At 42.7% G+C, this 18,784-nt stretch overlaps 1 protein-coding gene across 2 annotated transcripts in view; it reads left to right on the top strand.

The window, feature by feature from the left end:
- Window positions 1-18,784, top strand: part of FSTL4 (follistatin like 4) — a 450,257-nt gene that overhangs the window by 88,646 nt on the left and 342,827 nt on the right. The window lies entirely within an intron of this gene.

Below are 18,784 nucleotides of genomic sequence, written 5' to 3'. Positions count from 1 at the left end.
CTGTGTACTGGGTTTGGTGCTAGGTGGGCTCCGGGTAGCTGATGTTTCGTGGCATCAGAGAAGACAGAGAAGGAGACAGCTGAATGAAATATGCTGTGGTGAATGTAGCTCAGCACGGAATTGTGGGAAGATCCTCAATTAAAACGTGGATTCTGAAGCTGGCATTGGTGGTTAGTATTTTGGGGGAGTTGTTTATCTTTTCCGAGCCTCAGGGTATGTGTTGGGGTATGCTAGGTTACAGTAACAAGTAGGCCCCACAGTTTCAGTGCCCTCAACATGATAGAAGTTTATTTCTTGCCCTAGGAACAGTTCTGAGCAGGTGTTCAGTTTGTCAAGGCAGCCGTCCTGCACATGGGCATCCGGGGACCCAGGCTGACGGCAGCTTCCAAGTTAGCACCAGAGCCAGCCCTGGAAAGAGGTGAAGGCATGCCTGTGAGAGGGTCTCTCGGCCAGACCTGGAGGGCCACTCTCACTACCCTGCGCACTCTGAGAAGGAGGACTTATCACATGGTCACAACTAATAGCAAGAGCGGCTGGGAGAGATCACTCCACTCTGTGTCCATAGAAGAACAGATTTTACGAGACATCTCAGTTTGCTCCTTTCTAAAGTGGGGGGGTGATGCCCCCTGCCATGCTGACTCACATGTGTTGTTGGGTGTCAAGTCACTTGAGCTGAAAATAGCCATGTGAACCAGGGCACGGTGACCTAAGCTTGCAGGAGAGCAAGGGAGCAGTTTAACCGGCATTTCGGCATCACTCCTGTGTTGTCCCCTGACCAAATCAGTCAAGAAATGTTCACAGAGTTGTGTGTGCCAGGCCCTGCCCTGGGTGCTGGGGACACAGTGGTCACATGACGAGGACAGATGTGAATCAGAGTCGCAATACAGTGCGACGCGCACTGTGAAAGCATACGTGTGGCATCTGATCTGGACGAGGTCAAGGTGTCCTTCCCCAGAATGGGATGTCTACCAGAGAACAGAGCCGCTGGCTCGGCAGGGGCAGGGCAGGCAGGGCCAGGTGGAGGGAGGGTGTCTGGAGCAGAGGGATCCCGGGAGCAAGGTCCTGAGGAAGTGGGAGCACAGTCTGGGGAAGGAACTGAAACGCAACGCAGCAAGACCTTGGGTGGGGGAAGGGAAGCCAAGAAACCAAGGGGCTGGCGGGCGGTGCAGAGCTCCACGGGCTATAGTCAAGGCTGCCGGGTAGCTCATCTTCCTATGGGAAGCGCCCCTTTATCAAAGGTGACTTATTTTCTGGAGCCACAATGGTGTGTCCTAGGAATCATACTGAAGCAGCATGAAAGCATATTGTATTTTACCTGCAACCATGGCTCTAGGACCACCGTCCACCCGTCCATGGTGGACACATCTAACCACCCCTGAGATGAAGTGGCAGACACCCACGAAGGTTATGTCGTGGTACCTGCATGGAGCCTGATGACCAGGGGTCATCCTCATTCCCAGCATGGGCTGTCTGAGTGCGGGGAGCTAAGTTAATGAGATTTGTGCCTTTGCAGACTTGCAGGGGAGCGCACAGTACTCCTTGGGGCTGGGAGATGGAGGCCAAGCGAGGCCAAGGCTGCACTTCGGTGTGGCTGGCCTCAGGCCCTCGGGGGCTCCCTAGGACCCTCCTGCCTGGGCCCAGAGCTGCACATACCTGGCTGGGCCACAAACCCTGCTGGTCATCACTCCACAGTCCCCTCAGTCTGTGCATGCTTGTGTCTCTCTTGCACCTTGATGTTTGGAAATAAGGAGAAAAAATAAGGGGGAAATCGATGAAGTGTGAGTAACTCTTAGTACTCTGAGTTCCCTCAGCTCTTCAGTTCACAGCTTTGACAGGACCAGTTCTGGCCTGTATTTTCAGAGATGACTCTTAGTTGTTTAACAGCATTATGTGTCTGGAATGCTTGTAACAGCCATCAGTATTGCAGTGAGCACACTCGTGCACACACGTGTGAGTGCGAGGGGGACATGGGGAGATCACAACTGAGAGGAGGGGGGAGTGGGCACAGCAACTCCCCCCCAGTTAGGCAGTGAACCCCGGTTTTCATGAGGAGTCAGAGCAGTTTTTGGTGAGAGTGATGTGTCTCCGTGAGGTGTCAAGCTGCGTCAGTCTTCCTGGAACTTTGATTCTTGATTCTCTGGTTCTGTTAGCCAAGCATTAGCCGAAGTATCAAACTCTACCCTTCAATTTACAGAGAAGTGGAAGGTATTCAGACACAGAATAAAAATAAAGGATCATTCTTCATCTTCCACCGAAACCTCTCCTTTTCCAGCAGCACAGAAACAAAATGAGAGGCAGAGGGAGCACGCGGTGCCTGAGAAGCTGCCCATCAGCCGTCCTCTGGGGAGAGTGCCGGGTGCGGTGAGGCTCTCTGGACAGAGGGTGTGCTCAGGAGTCCTCGCTGCCCGCATCACTCATGCTTCTGCGGACATTCACAGGGAGACGTGCTGCCCGACCCTCTGCTGGTGGGAAGGAGGAGGACTGGGAAACCTCCTCCTCAGGTCCCTTTAAAGATGGAGGGTGTCGGGCTTCCCTGGTGGCGCAGTGGTTGAGAGTCCGCCTGCCGATGCGGGGGACACGGGTTTGTGCCCCGGTCCGGGAAGATCCCCTATGCCGCGGAGCGGCTGGGCCCGTGAGCCATGGCCGCTGAGCCTGCGCATCCGGAGCCTGTGCTCTGCAACGGGAGAGGCCACCACAGTGAGAGGCCCGCGTACCGCAAAAAAAAAAAAAAAAAGATGGAGGGAGTCAACTGGCAACTCCATCCTCCCAAATGCACAACCTCAACCCAGTCACAAGTCCCCCTTGGTCCCGCGTCAGCCACATCCAGGTTGGCAACAAGTTGTTCTCCTCCTCCTCTTTCAGATCCAACCCTCCTTGACCCTTTTGTCTTCATCCCTGGCTCCCTGCAAAGGCGTCTCTGGCCCCAGTCTGCCCAGCACCACTCCACTAACGGTCCATGGTATCTCCTCACTCTTGGCCAGCTTGGTTTGGGGGTGGAGTGTGTGCCGTAAGCTCATTCACATGGAGGTCTAAATGGCTGAGTTGGAGATCGCTGGGCATCATCCCTGCTCTTCTGACCAAATTCTGAGGCCATCCTTTATCACTCCTCATCTTCCTCTCCAGTGACAAGTGCCACCCACCCTGCTCTAGCATGCTTCCTTTCTTCTGGCTGTATATTTGGGCTTCTTCAACTTGTGAACAGATTTTCTGTTTCCTGCAAGATCCAGCTAAGGTCTTGTCTCACTTTCTCTCTGTTCATCTGCTTTTTCCTCACCACCCAAAACCCACCCCTTATTGTCCAGTGCTTGATAATGAGGTTACCCGCTTGGTCTCATGGATTACCTCACCTCCCCAGCTATGTGGTGAGGAGAATAAAGACAGCTACGGACACACTGATCACTTACAATGGGCCAAAGATTACGCCGAGCCCCTCTTAAATATCACTGCACTTAATATGCTCATAACTCTGTGTAGTTAGTATCAGTGTCTCATTTTAGTTAGTAAATCCCACTGCCAAGAATCAAAGGTGTTTACCTGTAAAAGCAGTGCTTTTAACCAGCACCCTTACTGTGTGTAGCATATAATAGGTGCTCAGTAGATAGTTATTAAAAGAATGAACAAGCCGTTATGTCTTCCCCATGACCCTAGAGCCCAGCGTGGTACAGAGCACATAATACATGCTCAACGAATACATCTTTGATCGACATGTTTGAAGGGATAAAGAGGAAGGGAATACGGACAGTTCATACTGGCTGGTGGAGTGACCCGGTGCTTTGGTTGTCAGTCTAGAGATCCAGATTCTGGTGTTGGTGCTCTGCTAGTTGGCCGTGGGACCTTGGGCCCTAATCGTCCTCATACGTGATTTCCTTATGTGTATGACAAGGGTTTGTGCTCAGGTCCTGCGAACTCTGAAATTCTTAATGCTTTTACTTTCATTCCCTAAAGAGGTTAATTAGGATGCGGTGCTCTTTAACTGGCAATTACACAGCAGAGACATAGCTTGTTAGTGAGGATGGCATCATTGCCAAGGCCGGTATGGTTACTGATGACTGTGTGCCAGTCTCAGGAGAGCAGAGACCATGAGGAGATTGCTTAAGATGAATAAAAATTCTCCCCACTCCAGCATCAAATGAGAAAGCTATGGATTCAGACCTGGGGCACATTAGTGGGCAGGATGTTTTAATGCTCCTAATTTAGCTAGCTCTCATCCTTCCCGAAGCATCTCTTCATTCACATTGTGAAATAAAGAAGCTGCCTTTGAGTGGGACCTTGGCATTTCCTCATGAGGAAGCTAGGACCAGCTAACCTGATATGGACATGGGCAGTGCAGGGAGAAGGGGTCCAGCTCCCCGGATCCGGCCCTCATCAAATATCACACTTGGGGGGCTTCTCTGGTGGCACAGTGGTTGAGAGTCCGCCTGCCAATTCAGGGGACGCGGGTTCATGCCCCGGTCCGGGAAGATCCCACGTGCCGTGGAGCGGCTGGGCCCGTGAGCCATGGCCGCTGAGCCTGCGCGTCCAGAGCCTGTGCTCTGCGGCGGGAGAGGCCACAGCAGTGAGAGGCCCACGTACCGCAAAAAAAAAAAAAAAAAAAAAAATCACACTTGTCTGGCTTGGCTTGGGGTTAGAATGTGTGTGATAAGCTAATTCGCACGGAGGTCTAAGCGGCTGACAAGGATCATTTGCATTTTTAACCAAAGGGATTCATTAATTAATAGAAATCCTCCGGATGTCAAGTGGGCTTGAACTTAGCCATCCCTCGGGCTGTTGTGCCAGAACAGGAGAAAAGTTGGAGCACCAGTCTTCTGGGAAGACTCCGCATAACAGGGTTTAGAAGGTGAAATTTCAGAGGCCTGTTTGATCCAAGATGTTAGTGCTACTGGGTCTGTTCAAGGATTCCTCATCTAAAGCTTATACATGCAAATTAGCAAGATCAGGTGGTTCTAAAGGGCTTTAAAGGGGACTGGGTACAGTGAGGTCAAATTCAGTCCTGACATCCAATGTTCACCTGCAAGTCCCAGTTGGTGTCCAGGTAGGTGGCATCCTTCAGGAGATGGGCAGCGATGGTGGGATGCTGTGTCTTGGTTGTGACCTTCCTGAGATCCACTGTGCACATTTGAATCGCTGCAGTGTCATGTGAGCCACCTTAGCGAGTGTTTCTGGAGGGTCCTCTGTATGCCAGGTTCTGTGGCAGTGCTGGTCCAAAGCAATGACGTGTGGAGAAAGCACGTGTCTCTGGTGCTCTGTCTGCAGCAGGCTTATCTATAACAGGCGGCTCTTGACCTCTATTTCCCAAGTTACAGCAATCTGTGGCAAGGCGAGGTGACATATGGTATGTGTTCCTCATAAACTCCTTGGGGCGGACACCACGCTGACCCTTCCCTCTTACACTGCCAGAGGCTGTGACTCTGGTTTTCTACCCTTCAGTCATCATAAAGCCTTTTCCCTATGTACTGTCAGACTTTGGAAAACCCAGAGTAATGATAATGATTTATCTTCTTAAACCCTCCAGTGGCCTTCCATTATGCTTAGGATAAAATCTAGTTTCTTCCCAGAGCCTGCAAGGCCCTGTATGATCTCACCTCTGCCTGCCTCTCGCCACTCATCTCCTCCCCCTCTCTCTCCTGTTCCCCATACTCCAGACACAATGATTTGCTTTCTTTCTGCCCCTCAAGTAGAACAGCCTTGATTCCACCCTGGCCTTTGCACCTGCTGTTCCCTCTGCCTTGTCTTCCTCAGATCCTTCACACTGCCACCCTCTCACCGTGTGGTGTCCCCTCAGACGGTAACTCTCCAGAAAGGCCATTGCTGACTTTCTCATCTCAGGGAGACCCCTCTTCCCTCCACTGTCCATTACTTTTATTTATTTATTTTTTTATGAAAATTGTCAGGCTCAGTTTTTTTTTTAACATCTTTATTGGAGTATAATTGCTTTCCAATGTTGTGTTAGTTTCTGTTGTATAACACAGTGAATCAGCTATACATATATATATATCCCCATATCCCCTCCCTCTTGTGTCTGCCTCCCACCCTCCCTATCCCACCCCTCTAGGTGGTCACAAAGTACTGAGCTGATCTCCCTGTGCCATGCGGCTGCTTCCCACTAGCTATCTATTATACATTTGGTAGTGTATATATGTCCATGCCACACTCTCACTTCGTCCCAGCTTACCCTTCCCCCTCCCCGTGTCCTCAAGTTCATTCTCTACGTCTGTGTCTTTATTCCTGTCCTGCCCCTAGGTTCATCAGAACCTTTTGTTTTAAGATTCCACATATATGTATTAGCATACGGTATTTGTTTTTCTCTTTCTGACTTACTTCACTCTGTATGACAGACTCTAGGTCCGTCCACCTCACTACAGATAACTCAGTTTCCTTTCTTTTTATGGCTGAGTAATATTGTATTGTATATATGTGCCACATCTTCTTTATCCATTTATCTGTCGATGGACACTTAGGTTGCTTCCATGTCCTGGCTATTGTAAATAGTGTGGCAGTGAACACTGTGGTACATGACTCTTTTTGAATTATGGTTTTCTCAGGGTATATGCTCAGTAGTGGGATTTCTGGGTCGTATGGTCGTTCTATTTGTAGTTTTTAAGGAACCTCCATACTGTTCTCCATAGTGGCTGTATCAATTCACATTCCCACCAACAGAGCAAGAGGGTTCCCTTTTCTCCACACCCTCTCCAGCATTTATTGTTTGTAGATTTTTTGATGATGGCCGTTCTGACTGGTGTGAGGTGATACCTCATTGTAGTTTTGATTTGCATTTCTCTAATGATTAGTGATGTTGAGCATCTTTTCATGTGTTTGTTGGCAGTCTGTATATCTTCTTTGGAGAAATGTCTATTTAGGTTTTCTGCCCATTTTGGGGTTGGGTTGTTTGTTTTTTTGATATTGAGCTGCATGAGCTGCTTATTTATTTTGGAGATTTATCCTCTGTCAATTGCTTCAAATGGGAGAATATTTTCTCCCATTTTGAGGGTTGTCTTTTCGTCTTGTTTACGGTTTCCTTTGCTGTGCGATACTTTTGAGTTTCATGGCGTATGGTTTCAGTGGCAGCCACTGAAATATTAAATGTGAAAAATGCAACTGAAAATTGTTTAGGCTGCAGGTCACATCAGAGAGATGTCTGCATCAGCATTATGCCATCAGCTTTGACCTCCAAAATTTAGGCAGAATGTGAAAAAGCTGGAAGGGGTCCAAAAATGAACAACCGGGGTGAATTAAGGGACAGAAAATGATGCTGTGAGAGAAAGCGAAAAGAGTTGTGTTTTTTTCTTTTTGTGGGAAAGTCACTCTATTTAGAATTGTTTGTAAACGGCAGTCAGCCAAATAAGATTGCCTTCTCACCTAACCCCATTATATACGTTCTCCCAACGCTTTCCAAATTTAATTGTAGAAATAAAAAGAAAACAATCTGTTATGTCTCTCGTTTTAGCCAAGGGTATTCTTAAAAATGGTAAAACAGAACTAAAGGGGACAACTGGAATATGAACTCTAGTGTATTTTCCAGTGAAATAAATTCATGTAGAATTGAAAGGTTAAATATCAGAGAATAAACACTCCAAGGGCATACAGAGGCTTGAAGGACATTTTGTACATGAAGTCCAAAAGTTGAAAATATTTCGGTTTTTTATTTTTTAAATCCCTGTGCCCAAGAGATTATGGCAAACGGGTAATATACTGTCCTCTAGGGTGGTTTAAGGAAGAATGCTGGCCAGCTGTTTAACATTTTCTTGGAAAATTTAATAGGAGTTATGGGCTCAAGTCCAGCAAAAGAAAGGTGGAAGAGGCAAAGAAGTGATCATTTTGATTTTTACTGTGATTAAATGCTGCATTAGACCAGCAAGAGAATTGCGCTACCGGCGGTCCTGTCCTGATGGCCCTTTGTCTTCATTGGTTACTGTGCAAGTAAACTCAAGCCTCTCTTGCCTGGTGGGAATCTCAATACTCACTCACAATTTCCCCCACAGCCCTATGTCCCTACGGGGCCTCTGGGGGCCTGGGACCCGTACCTCTGTCTTGTTTTGCTCAGCGCCTTCTGAAATGTCTGCATTTCTGTCATAAAGGGAGCTTTACATCATCTAGTTGTGCCTCTTGGCAGCCCTACTCAATTGCATCACTGTGCTCTTGGGACAACCCTGCAGTTTAGGTATCCAGCTACCTGAAGACGGGAGATTAAACCAGATGGCTGTGAAGCCTCTTTGTGGCCAGAACATCCAGAGATGTTCTTTCTTATAACTTAACAATCGGTGTGATATCATGTTTGCCCACTCTGCCTCTCCATGAAAAGGAATTTAATAAAAATTCCCACTAAGACATTAATGGCCACAAAGAGTTAATACGGTCCCTCTCTGGGAGTTAATTTAGAAAGCGTTGATAAGATAATGGGAAACAAAATGGAAAAGGAAATAATGTTTATTGAAAATCATTTTTCTTTTAAAATATAGCAGGTTTACAAAGGAGATGCTATTGTCCCACTTGTGTCATCCTTTCGATGATTCCACAAAGGCTTTTAAGAGCCAACTAGATACCAGGCACTCACAGGTGCTGAAGAGAGGGTGACAGACATGCAGAGTTCCTGTCTTCAGGGAGCTTGCAATTCCTCATCAATTAGGATTTACAACTGCAAGCGACAGAAATCCTACCAAAACTGTCTTTAGCAAGAGGAAAGGGATGTGTAACTGGAGAGGCCAGTGGTAACTGGCTCCAGGCATGGCTGCATTCAGAGCTCCGTAGGGAAGCAAGAGACAGCCCCTCCGCAGCTGCTTAAGCCAAAGCCCGAGGTCTCCTCTCGCTGGACCACCTTGCATCTTGGGCCCATCCTCCAACACCCATTATAGAGACAAGGAAAGGGAAGGAAAGGTGGCACCTATGGTCAGGTGGAGACCAGGTTTTCCCCCTGGGGATGAGGACAGCGTCACCCAAAGAGTGGGGCTGGGGTGGTTACTCGAAAGCAGGTTGCAGGTACTCTCATCCTAGGAAGGAATAGTGGGTGCTTGATGGTGTGTGTGCGTGTGTGTGGCACGGGGGGAAGCAGTTACTTCTCACTACACCAGAGGAGGAACCAAACTGCAGAAAGTTTAGATGATCCACTCAGGGTTGCAGGACCGAGCCGAGCTGGATGTCGAACCCAGAGCTTTCCCTGCACTGTGCTCCTTTAGGAAGGGCTTGCAGTATTTCCCTGGTCCTCTCTGCAAGAACAGTCTTCCTCCATATCAACACCTCTAGATGCTTCACACACTCTTGCCCTTTCACCCAGCAGAACTGGTCCTGTGTCTCGTTCTCCAGCGCCTAGCTCTTTGTTTTCCAAAACGATGCATAATTCTAAATTATTACATATAATAAAAATATACATATATTATTACACATACACATATGGATGACTTTTCATAAAAGCAACACTGTTTTTAAAAATCCCTTTATTGAACACTTTCCCCCCTCCCGTCCTTCTGACCAGTGCCTGAGCTCAGCATTCCACTGTCTAACAGCTGGGACCAAGCAGCTCCCTGGTCTTGACACTTAGCACCACACTGGACACAGAGTAGATGCCCGTGGACGCGTGCTGAATGCCGGGGTTGGGGGGACGTTTTCTCCCCCTAGAGTACTGTGCTCGCCTCACACCTTGTTTGTGTCCTGACAGCTCTGCCTGTCACTTGCTGCCTTGGCGTCTGCCCGCCACCACCCCTGCCCCCTGACACTGGGCATGCCAAGGGGCAGCCCTGCACTTCTCTTCCTGGTGCCATGCCCAGCACTCTGCAGTGTGGAGTCTGTGTTCAGTGTGGGCTGGTTGACTGGAATGCTTCCTTGAGGCTGCACAGAGGTCTGCAGGGCTGAGGGGAAGGATGCAGGTCCCGGACCTGCTCCACTGCCCAGGACTCTTTGCTTTGAGGTCTAGGGACATTGTCCGAGAAGCTCCCCGCCCATCTGCCTTTGCACTGTCTTCCCCTCAAACCTGTATGTATTTTTAAGTACGTGAGTAATACAACCAGATTGCAAACAGAAAATGAGGAAAGGAGGGAGGGAGGAAAGGAAGAGAAAGGGAAAAGACTAAAAGAAAGGAGAAGGAAAATTTAGAGAAGAAATATGGAAAGCCGGTTCCTTTCGCCTCTTTGGCATTTTCCTTCCAGGGTTTTTTCGTGTACATCTGGTTTATGTTGCTACTTTTTTAACACAGTGGTACCCACTGTCTAATTTAGCTGCTGGTTTATCCCAAGTAATTTTATGTAATTTTTTTTCTGTTGAAAATTTACTCTCAATCTTCTGGAGCTTCCCTTGCCAGGGCTAACACCTACATCTACTGCCTACGTATCGTAATTAGACCGAGAATGAACGCATGTGACTTGTGGGGTCGTGGGCCCTGATCCCTCTCCCTCTGATTAGAAGATCTTAGAGATGACTTATTTTGAATTCCCGTTCCTGACTGCACCTCTTAGAGCAGAAGTGATTCTTGCTAAACAACAAAATTCTCTGTAACAGGCAACTTGCTGGGGAAGGAGGGATAATATCTGGTTGGAAAAGTACAGCTAGTTATTGCATGAAAAACGCCAGAGTGGCTCAGGCACCGTTGTTACTGCCATGGCCCCTCTCTGAAAGGCGTGTGGCCACCCAGCTGCCTCAAAATGCCTGTGGCCATTGGGGCTCTCCTTTGCCCTGCAACTTTGGAGGGAGCAGACTACAAGAGGCATGCCCCTTGTGACTGGTGACATAACAGCCCCAAGGCACTACCAGCACAGGCTTCCCAAGGCCAGCTCATCTCCTCACTGGTGCCAGGTGCTGGGGTAGGAGCAGAAAGGGACAGCCTCCAGGGGTGCTGGTCTGGGAGGGAGCCAGTTGTAGGGTAGTTGTTACTGCCCGCTTAGTCACTGTGTGTCCAGGGAGCAGTGGGCACATTCTGGCTCATAGAAGGCATGCTCTGGAGTGTACATGTGTTGTTGGTTTCTATGACAATCCGAACAAATGGTAGCCTTTGGAAAGCGCCATACGTGACATTAAACAGTAAGGACAAACAATGGAGCTTTAGGGGCAGAGGTGTGAGGGGGACCTCATCCTTGCTTAGGGGACCTTTGTCCCCACCTGACAAGTGAGCTTTGGAACCCAGAGTCTGGGTTTATAAAAATGTTTTCTTCTCTTTAGGTCTCAGTACTTTTATGTGTAAAGTGGTGCTCATAATAGTCTTTCTTCTCTCTCTGGTTTGAAGAAAGACTCAAAAAAGGACTAACCATATACAAAGATTATTGCTAATTTTGTTGCATGCTCTGGTGGTCAGGGAGTAATATCCTTTGTAATTGAGCTTTAAGAGAGCTTTTTGTTTGTTTTCTGTTTCCAAAGTGATATATCTGTATTGTGGTCAATTTGGAAAACACAACAAAGCACACACAAAAAATTTTAAATTACCATCTGGACATTAAACACCATTACTGTTTGTATGTGTGTCCCATCAGGCTTGTTTTCCCATGCATGGGTTAAGAGTAACAAGCATTTTGTATCTTTGTACTTACATCCTCATCTATGTATTCCTAATTTTTCCCTTAACATGGAGTTTTAGTAGTGAAATTGCTGGAATTGGGAGCAGCGTATATGCTGAGTTTGAGATCTTTAGAAACATAGTGTCAATTTGCCATTTTGAAAGAGTATTTTAATTCACATCACCCGAAATTAAACAGGATGCTCTTTGTTTTCCCCTAACCTGTCCTTTGCTGAGTGTTGATATTTTTAAAAATCTTTACTCATTTGATAGTATAAAGTGGTATGTCCTGGTTTACTGTGCCTGTTTTTGTTTTGTTTTGTTTTTAATGTGCCTGTTTTTTATTATTGGTGATGATGAACCTGTCTTTGTCTGTTTATCAGGCACTTGTGTGGATTTCTCTGCAGCTTGACTGTTCCTTTGCCTTTTTTTCTCTCACATATTTTATCTTTTCCTTATTGATTTGTAAAATAAGATTTTAATATATAAAAGACATTAACTTTTCAGCATATATTTTGCAAATATTTCCCCAATTTGTTATTTGCCTTTTAATTTTGTTTATGATAGGTTTGACATACAAAACGTTTTTAAAAATGTTTATTTAGTCAAAATTTTATATTTATTCTTCATAGCATCTGCATTTGCTTATATGGTAGAAAGACTTTTCCAAACCAAGGATGATATAAATATTAAGTTATACTTTCTTCTCATAGTATTATGATGTCTGTTTTTACATTTTTTTTAGTCTGTCGGGAATTTAATGTTTGCTGTGAGGCAGAGAATTAATTATCTCCCACGTGGTTAACTAGTAGTCCCAACACCATAAATTGAATGGCATATCCCTTCTTCTTTACTTTGAAATGGCACCCTTATCATTTATAATTTTTTCTTCCTGGATTTCTAACTCTGTTATTGTGATGTGTCTGCTCCTAATCCCATATGCCACTGTTTCAGTTTCCTTAGTTTTACAGTGTGGTTTATTGTTGGATACATACACTCTCTACTGCCTTGTCCAAATACTATTTTGGAAATATTTTCCACATGCATTTGAATAATCTTTGTTCCAAAAAGAAACCCTGTTGGAGATTTATTGGAATTGTATTAATATAGGTTAATGTAGAGAAAATTAAAATTTTTACAAAATTCCATTTAGTTGTCTCTCATTTTTCTCAAACTCTTGTGATTTTCTTCATATGTGTTTCGCACATTCTATAGTCATCTTCTATTTCTGATTGCTGTTGTAAGCTGGATTTTTTTGGCCATTATATTTGCTTTTCTGTCAATTTACATTGTAAACAGTTGCCTTCTTAATATTTTTATTTTATTACTTTTACTTTATTACTTCTTAATAAATTCTAATAATAATTTTGCAAATTGCAGATTTTTTTAAGAAAAGAGGATTATTTTGTCTCGTTTCTAAGTTTTTCGACTGTTATTTTCTTCTCTAACTGCAATGACTAGACCTTGCTGGAAACAGTCATATATATTGTATGCAAGTGTCTTTGTCTTAATTCCAAAAGTAAAGTGAATGCCCCTAAGTAAATCATGGTTGAAAATGATGGTTGTTATTTTGAGGTCAATAGTATTTATCGTATAGAGCAAGCATCATATTCGTACTTTTCAGTAGGAGCTTTACATGAGGAATGACTTTGAAATTTCGTCAGCTGTCTTTTCTACATCTGTGAAGTGGTTTCTCACCTTTGGATTGTCAATATGTTGGCAAAGAGGTTAAGAGTGTGGGTTCTAGATCTAAGCTCCTGGGTACAGGTTCTGGCATCCCCATTTACTAGTTGTGGGGTTTTGGACAAAATACTTAATTTTTCTGTGTCTTGGTTTCCTCACCTTTAAATCAGGATAATAATAATTCCTCAGTAAATATTGGCTAATAGCTGTTACTGCTATTATTGCCATGTATGAAATTCATTCCCCCCAAATAATCACCAAATTTTTAGAATTAGTGCTCCTTGGTCATGATGTGTTACTTAGGATTTTTCCTTTGCATAAATTTTCATGATATGGAGCTGTAGTTTTCAGTTTTTATGTTTCATTTTTCATGTTTGTGTTAGTGGTCACTCACTTTGTAAAGAACTGGGAAATTCCTTTTTTTTCCCAATATACTGGACTGTTAATTACTATTTGCTACTATATCTACTCTATGTCTGATGTTACTATTACCAACTCTGCTTTTTTGTAAATTGATTTTTCTGATATTCATTTTCCAGCAAATATTTATTGAGCACATACTTTGTGCTAAGCATAGATTTTTATTTGTCCATCCTTTAATTTGTGTTTTCTATGCTTTTCTTATTTAAAAAAGATACCAGGTGTTATTTTGTTAAGCCAATCAAGTCTTTTATTTTAAAACAAGAGTATTTAATCTACTTATTTTATTATATGTGTTATGACTGGAATTACTTCTTTCAGCTTGTTTTGTTTTCTGAATTTATGCTTCTTTTGTCTTTGTTTTCTATATTTTATCCAATGAACTATCATTATTTCATTATCATGTTTTATTTTGCATTTTGGGGGGTAAGTTTTTATTCCCAATTACCAGTAAGGGTTGGACATTTTTCTGTGCTCTTCCACAATGTAACTTTTTTCTCCAGCTTTATTATGATATAATTGACATATAACATTAGTAAGTTTAAAGTGTACAACATGTTGATTTGGTACATTTATATATTGCAAAATGGTTACCAGCATAATATTAACTAACAACTCCATCACATCACATAAGTAGCATTTCTGTTTTGTGGTGAGAACATTTAAGATCTACTCTTTAAGCAGCTTTCAAGTATATTACAGTATTATTAGCTATAATCACCATGCTGTACATTAGATCCCCAAAACTTGTTGATCGTACAACTGAAAGTTTGTGCCCTTTGACCAATATCTACCCATTTCCCCTACTGCCACTCCCCATCCCTGGTAACCACCACTATGCTCGTTGTTTTTCTGAGTTCAGCTTTTTTAGATTCCACATACAAGTGATATTATACAGCATTTGTCTTTCTTTGTCTGACTTCTTTCACTTAGCATAATGTCCTCAGGATTCATCCAAGTTGTTGAAAACAGCAGGATTTCCTTCTTTCTCATGGCTGAATAATATTCCATTGTGTAAATCATTGCCTACACCACATCTTCTTTTTCCATTCATCCATTGACAGACACATAGATTATTTCCATAATTTAGCTATTGTGAATAATGCTGCAGTGAACTTGGGAGCATAGATATCTCTATGAGATCCTGATTTTTATTCCTTTGGATATATACTCAGAAGCGGGATTGCTAGATCATATGGTACTTCTATCTTTAATTTTTTTGAGGCACCTACATACTGTTTTCCATAGTGGCTGCATCAGTTTACATTGCCACCAACAGTGCACAAAGATTCCCTTTTCTCCACACTGTCACCAGTTTGTTCCCTGTTCTTAAATCTCCCACATTTAAATTTTTTGAAGCACTCTAAATAGATCTTTCTCTAACTCTTGAGTCCATTGAAACAATGTCTTTTGAATTTCAATATTAACTCATTTTATTAAATTTTTACCTTCTTTTCTGTTTCCAATTTCTTTCCTTACCTGTCTACCACTTTTTAGTTTATATTATTATTAGAGATTTGGAGCCAAATCAATTTTTAAAATGTTTGGAGTCTTTTCTTTAAAAAAAAAATAATGTTGACATTGATGTAGGAAATTGAAGATGACACAAATAAATGGAAAGATATCCTGTGTTTGTGAATTGGAAGAATTAATATTGTTAAAATGTCTATACTTAAAAAAAAAAGTCTATACTATCCAAAGCAGTCTATAGATTTAATGTAATCTCTATCAAAATACCCATGACATTTTTCACAGAACTAGAACACATAATCCTAAAATTTATATGGAACCCCAAAAGACCCTGAATAGCCAAAACAGTCTTGAGGAAAAAGAACAAAGCCAGAAGTACCATGCTCCCTGACTTCAGGCTATACTACAAAGCTACAGTAATCAAAACAGTATAGTACTGGCACAAAAACAGTCACAGAGATCAGTGAAATAATACAGAGCCCAGAAATAAACCCACACACATATGGTTAATCTATGACAAGGAGACAAGAATATAAATAGGAAAAAGGCAGTTTCTTCAACAAATGGTGTTGGGAAAACTGGACAGCTGCATGTAAAAGAATGAAATTAGAACATTTTCTCATACCATATACAAAAATAAACTCAAAGTGGATTAAAGATCTAAATCTAAATGTAAGACCAGAAATCATAAAACTTCTACAGCATAGGCAGTGCACTCTTTGGCATAGGTCTTAGCAATATGTTTTTGGATCTGTCTCCTCATGTAAGGGAAACAAAGGCAAAAATAAATAAATGGGACCTAATCAAAATTAAAGGCTTTTGCACAGGGAAGGAAACTGTCAATAAACAAAAAGACAACCTACTGAATGGGAGAAGATACTTGCAAATGATATGTCAGATAAGGGGTTAATATTCAAAATATGGAAAGAACTCATACAACCCAATATGAAAAAACAAACAACCTGATTAAAAAATAGGTAGAACACCTGAATAGGCATTTCTCCAAAGAAGACATAAAGGTGGCCAACAGACACATGAAAAGATGCTCAACGTCATTCATCATCAGGGAAATGCAAATCCAAACCACAATGTGATACCACCTCACAGCTGTCAAAATGGCTATCATCCAAAAGACAATAAATAATAAATGTTGGCACAGATGTGGAGAACAGGAAACCCTAGTATACTCTTGGTGAGAATATAAATTGGTATAGTCACTATGGAAAACAATATGAAGTTTCCCCCCAAATTAAAAATAGATCTACCATATGATCCAGCAATTCCACTCCTGGGTATATATCCAAAGAAGATGAAAACACTAATTTGAAAAGATATATGCATCCCAATGTTCATAGCAGTATTGTTTACAAAATCAAGATATAGAAGCAACCTAAATGTCCACCAATAGATTAATGGATAAAGAAGATGTGGTGTGTGTGTTTGTGTGTGTATACATGCATACGTACATACAATGAAATATTACTCAGCCATCAAAAAAGAATGAAATTTTGCCATTTGCAACAACACGTATGGACCTGGGGATGGTATTATGCTTAGTAAAATAAGTTAGAAAAACACAAATACGGTATGTTTTCACTTATATGTAAAATCTAAAAAATAAAATGAATGAATGTAACAAAACTGAAACAGACTCACAGATAAGGAGAAACAAATTAGTGGTTAATGGTGTGGAGAGGGGGAGGGGGAGGGGCATGATAGGGGAGGGGATTAAGCGGTACAAACTACTAGGTATAAAATAATTAAGATACAAGGATGTAATGTTCAACAAAGGGAATATAGCCAATGTTTTATAATAACTTTAAATGGAGTATAATCTATAAAAATATTGAATCACTATGTTGTACACCTGAAACTAATATAATAGTGTAAATTAACTATACTTCAGTAAAAAACATGTTGACAGTTTTTTTCAGCTTATCAACTAGCATAATAGCATTTATTTCGATATATCTATTGTTTATTTAGTTGCATGGCTTATTGAGTGTTCTTTTATAGTTTCAGGAGATATTAACTTTCTTCTCCTGGGTTAGTTGTATTAATACTATATTTTCAAGCAATGCTTTTGAAGGAAGAGTGCATGAGTATTCTGTTGTCTGAAATGTTGCATATCCAAGAATGTAATACTATTATGCATGAAAGACAACTTCCCTGGCTATACTTCTTAAATAAAATAAAATAATTTTCCCTTACAACTACATAGACATTGCTCCATCATCTTCCAGTATTTTGTGTTCCAAAATAAAAATCCAAGGGAGGCCTGATTTTGTTTTCTTGCAGAAAATCTGGTCGTCATTGTTCTTTTACTTTCTTATTACAGTGCTAGAACCACTTGTATTTTATTTTTGTTACTCACATGTTTTGTTTAGGTAAGTATAGTTATAATCATTTTTTTTCTTCTAGAACATGGTGAGCATTTTTAATCTGGTCTTTGATCTTTAGGAAAATTTTCCTCAACTATGTCTTAATTATTCATTCTGGTTTGTCTTCTGAGCTGAGTACATGCATCTCTCTTGCCTGCCCTACCCCTCTGTCCTCTCTCTTTGCTTTGGGAAACCTGAAGTCATCTTCTGCATCACTGATTTAGTTTTGTACCATTTCAGTTCTGCTTTTTACTGACTCCTATATGGATGTTAATTATGCAAATTCATTTTATGCCTCTTAAAGTCTCCCTTTTTCTAAGCTACCTCACATGAGATTTCCTCATGTTGTCCCTCCACCCTTTTCTATTGAGTTGATTCATTCTCTTGTCTTTTAATGTGTTCCTCTTCTCTATAAATCTCTGCTTCTCTCTCAGAAACCATGACTTCTTGACTTCTCCTGAGGTGCAGAGTTTTCTTAAATTTTCTTCTGAATCCTAAAATTGACCATTTTCTGATATGACTCTTCAGGGAGATATGCTCTTGATGTGAAGATTCCGCCCCGACACTCATCCCCGTTCCTTTGCCGTAAGGATTTAAGTAAAGAACTTAAATGCTTTACTCAGCAAAATGACGATCCATTCCCATTCCTTGTTTGCCAATGGACAGGGTGTTAAATGCTCTTGTCCTTGTCTATCTAGGTGGGCTGCTGAACACAGGTTCACTAGAATCCAGTCCCATCTGCAGGTCATAGGAGGAAGTCAGCTCATGATGAATGTTTAACCAAGTGTATCTTTTAGTCCCCCTGACTGCTCCTCTGACATGCTGGACATGTGGATAGGTGCAGGACAAACTATATTCATAGAGTGTACTGCTGCTAGGATCTCTGCTCTCATGCACTTTGTCAAAATGAATTCAGTGTAATCACTGCTTGTTCTAGTGGCAGGCTTTGTTCTCTCTGGACGAAGGACACAATTTAACTTTTGTCCCATATAATAATTAACAGCCGCAGCCTGTTGGTAGGAGTTCAGCATTGGGGGTCTGGCGAACAAGGCTGCATAGCCCAGCTGTGCCATTTGACTTTGTGGCCTCCGACCAGTTGGTTAACCACAGTGAACTCAGTTCCCCCAACTGTAAAATGGGGATAATACTCATGCATGTCTCCTAGGGCTGTTATCAGGATTAAAGGAGGGAACATGCGTCAATGCCTTGGCACAGGGCCTGGCATGCAGTGGGCCCTCAAACCTTAGCTACAATTATTAAGTATGAGTGAGTGGGCCAGATCTTTTGCCACCTCTCTGTGTATGAACTCTAGCATCTGGGACTTGTGCCAGACGTTTGTCCCCAGAGCCTCGTAGGC

The sequence above is a fragment of the Pseudorca crassidens genome, chromosome 3 (assembly GCF_039906515.1).
Source record: "Pseudorca crassidens isolate mPseCra1 chromosome 3, mPseCra1.hap1, whole genome shotgun sequence".
Classification (NCBI taxonomy): Eukaryota; Metazoa; Chordata; class Mammalia; order Artiodactyla; family Delphinidae; genus Pseudorca; species Pseudorca crassidens.
Note: the sequence above shows the minus strand (reverse complement) of the source record. Positions and strands in the feature narration are given on the sequence as shown.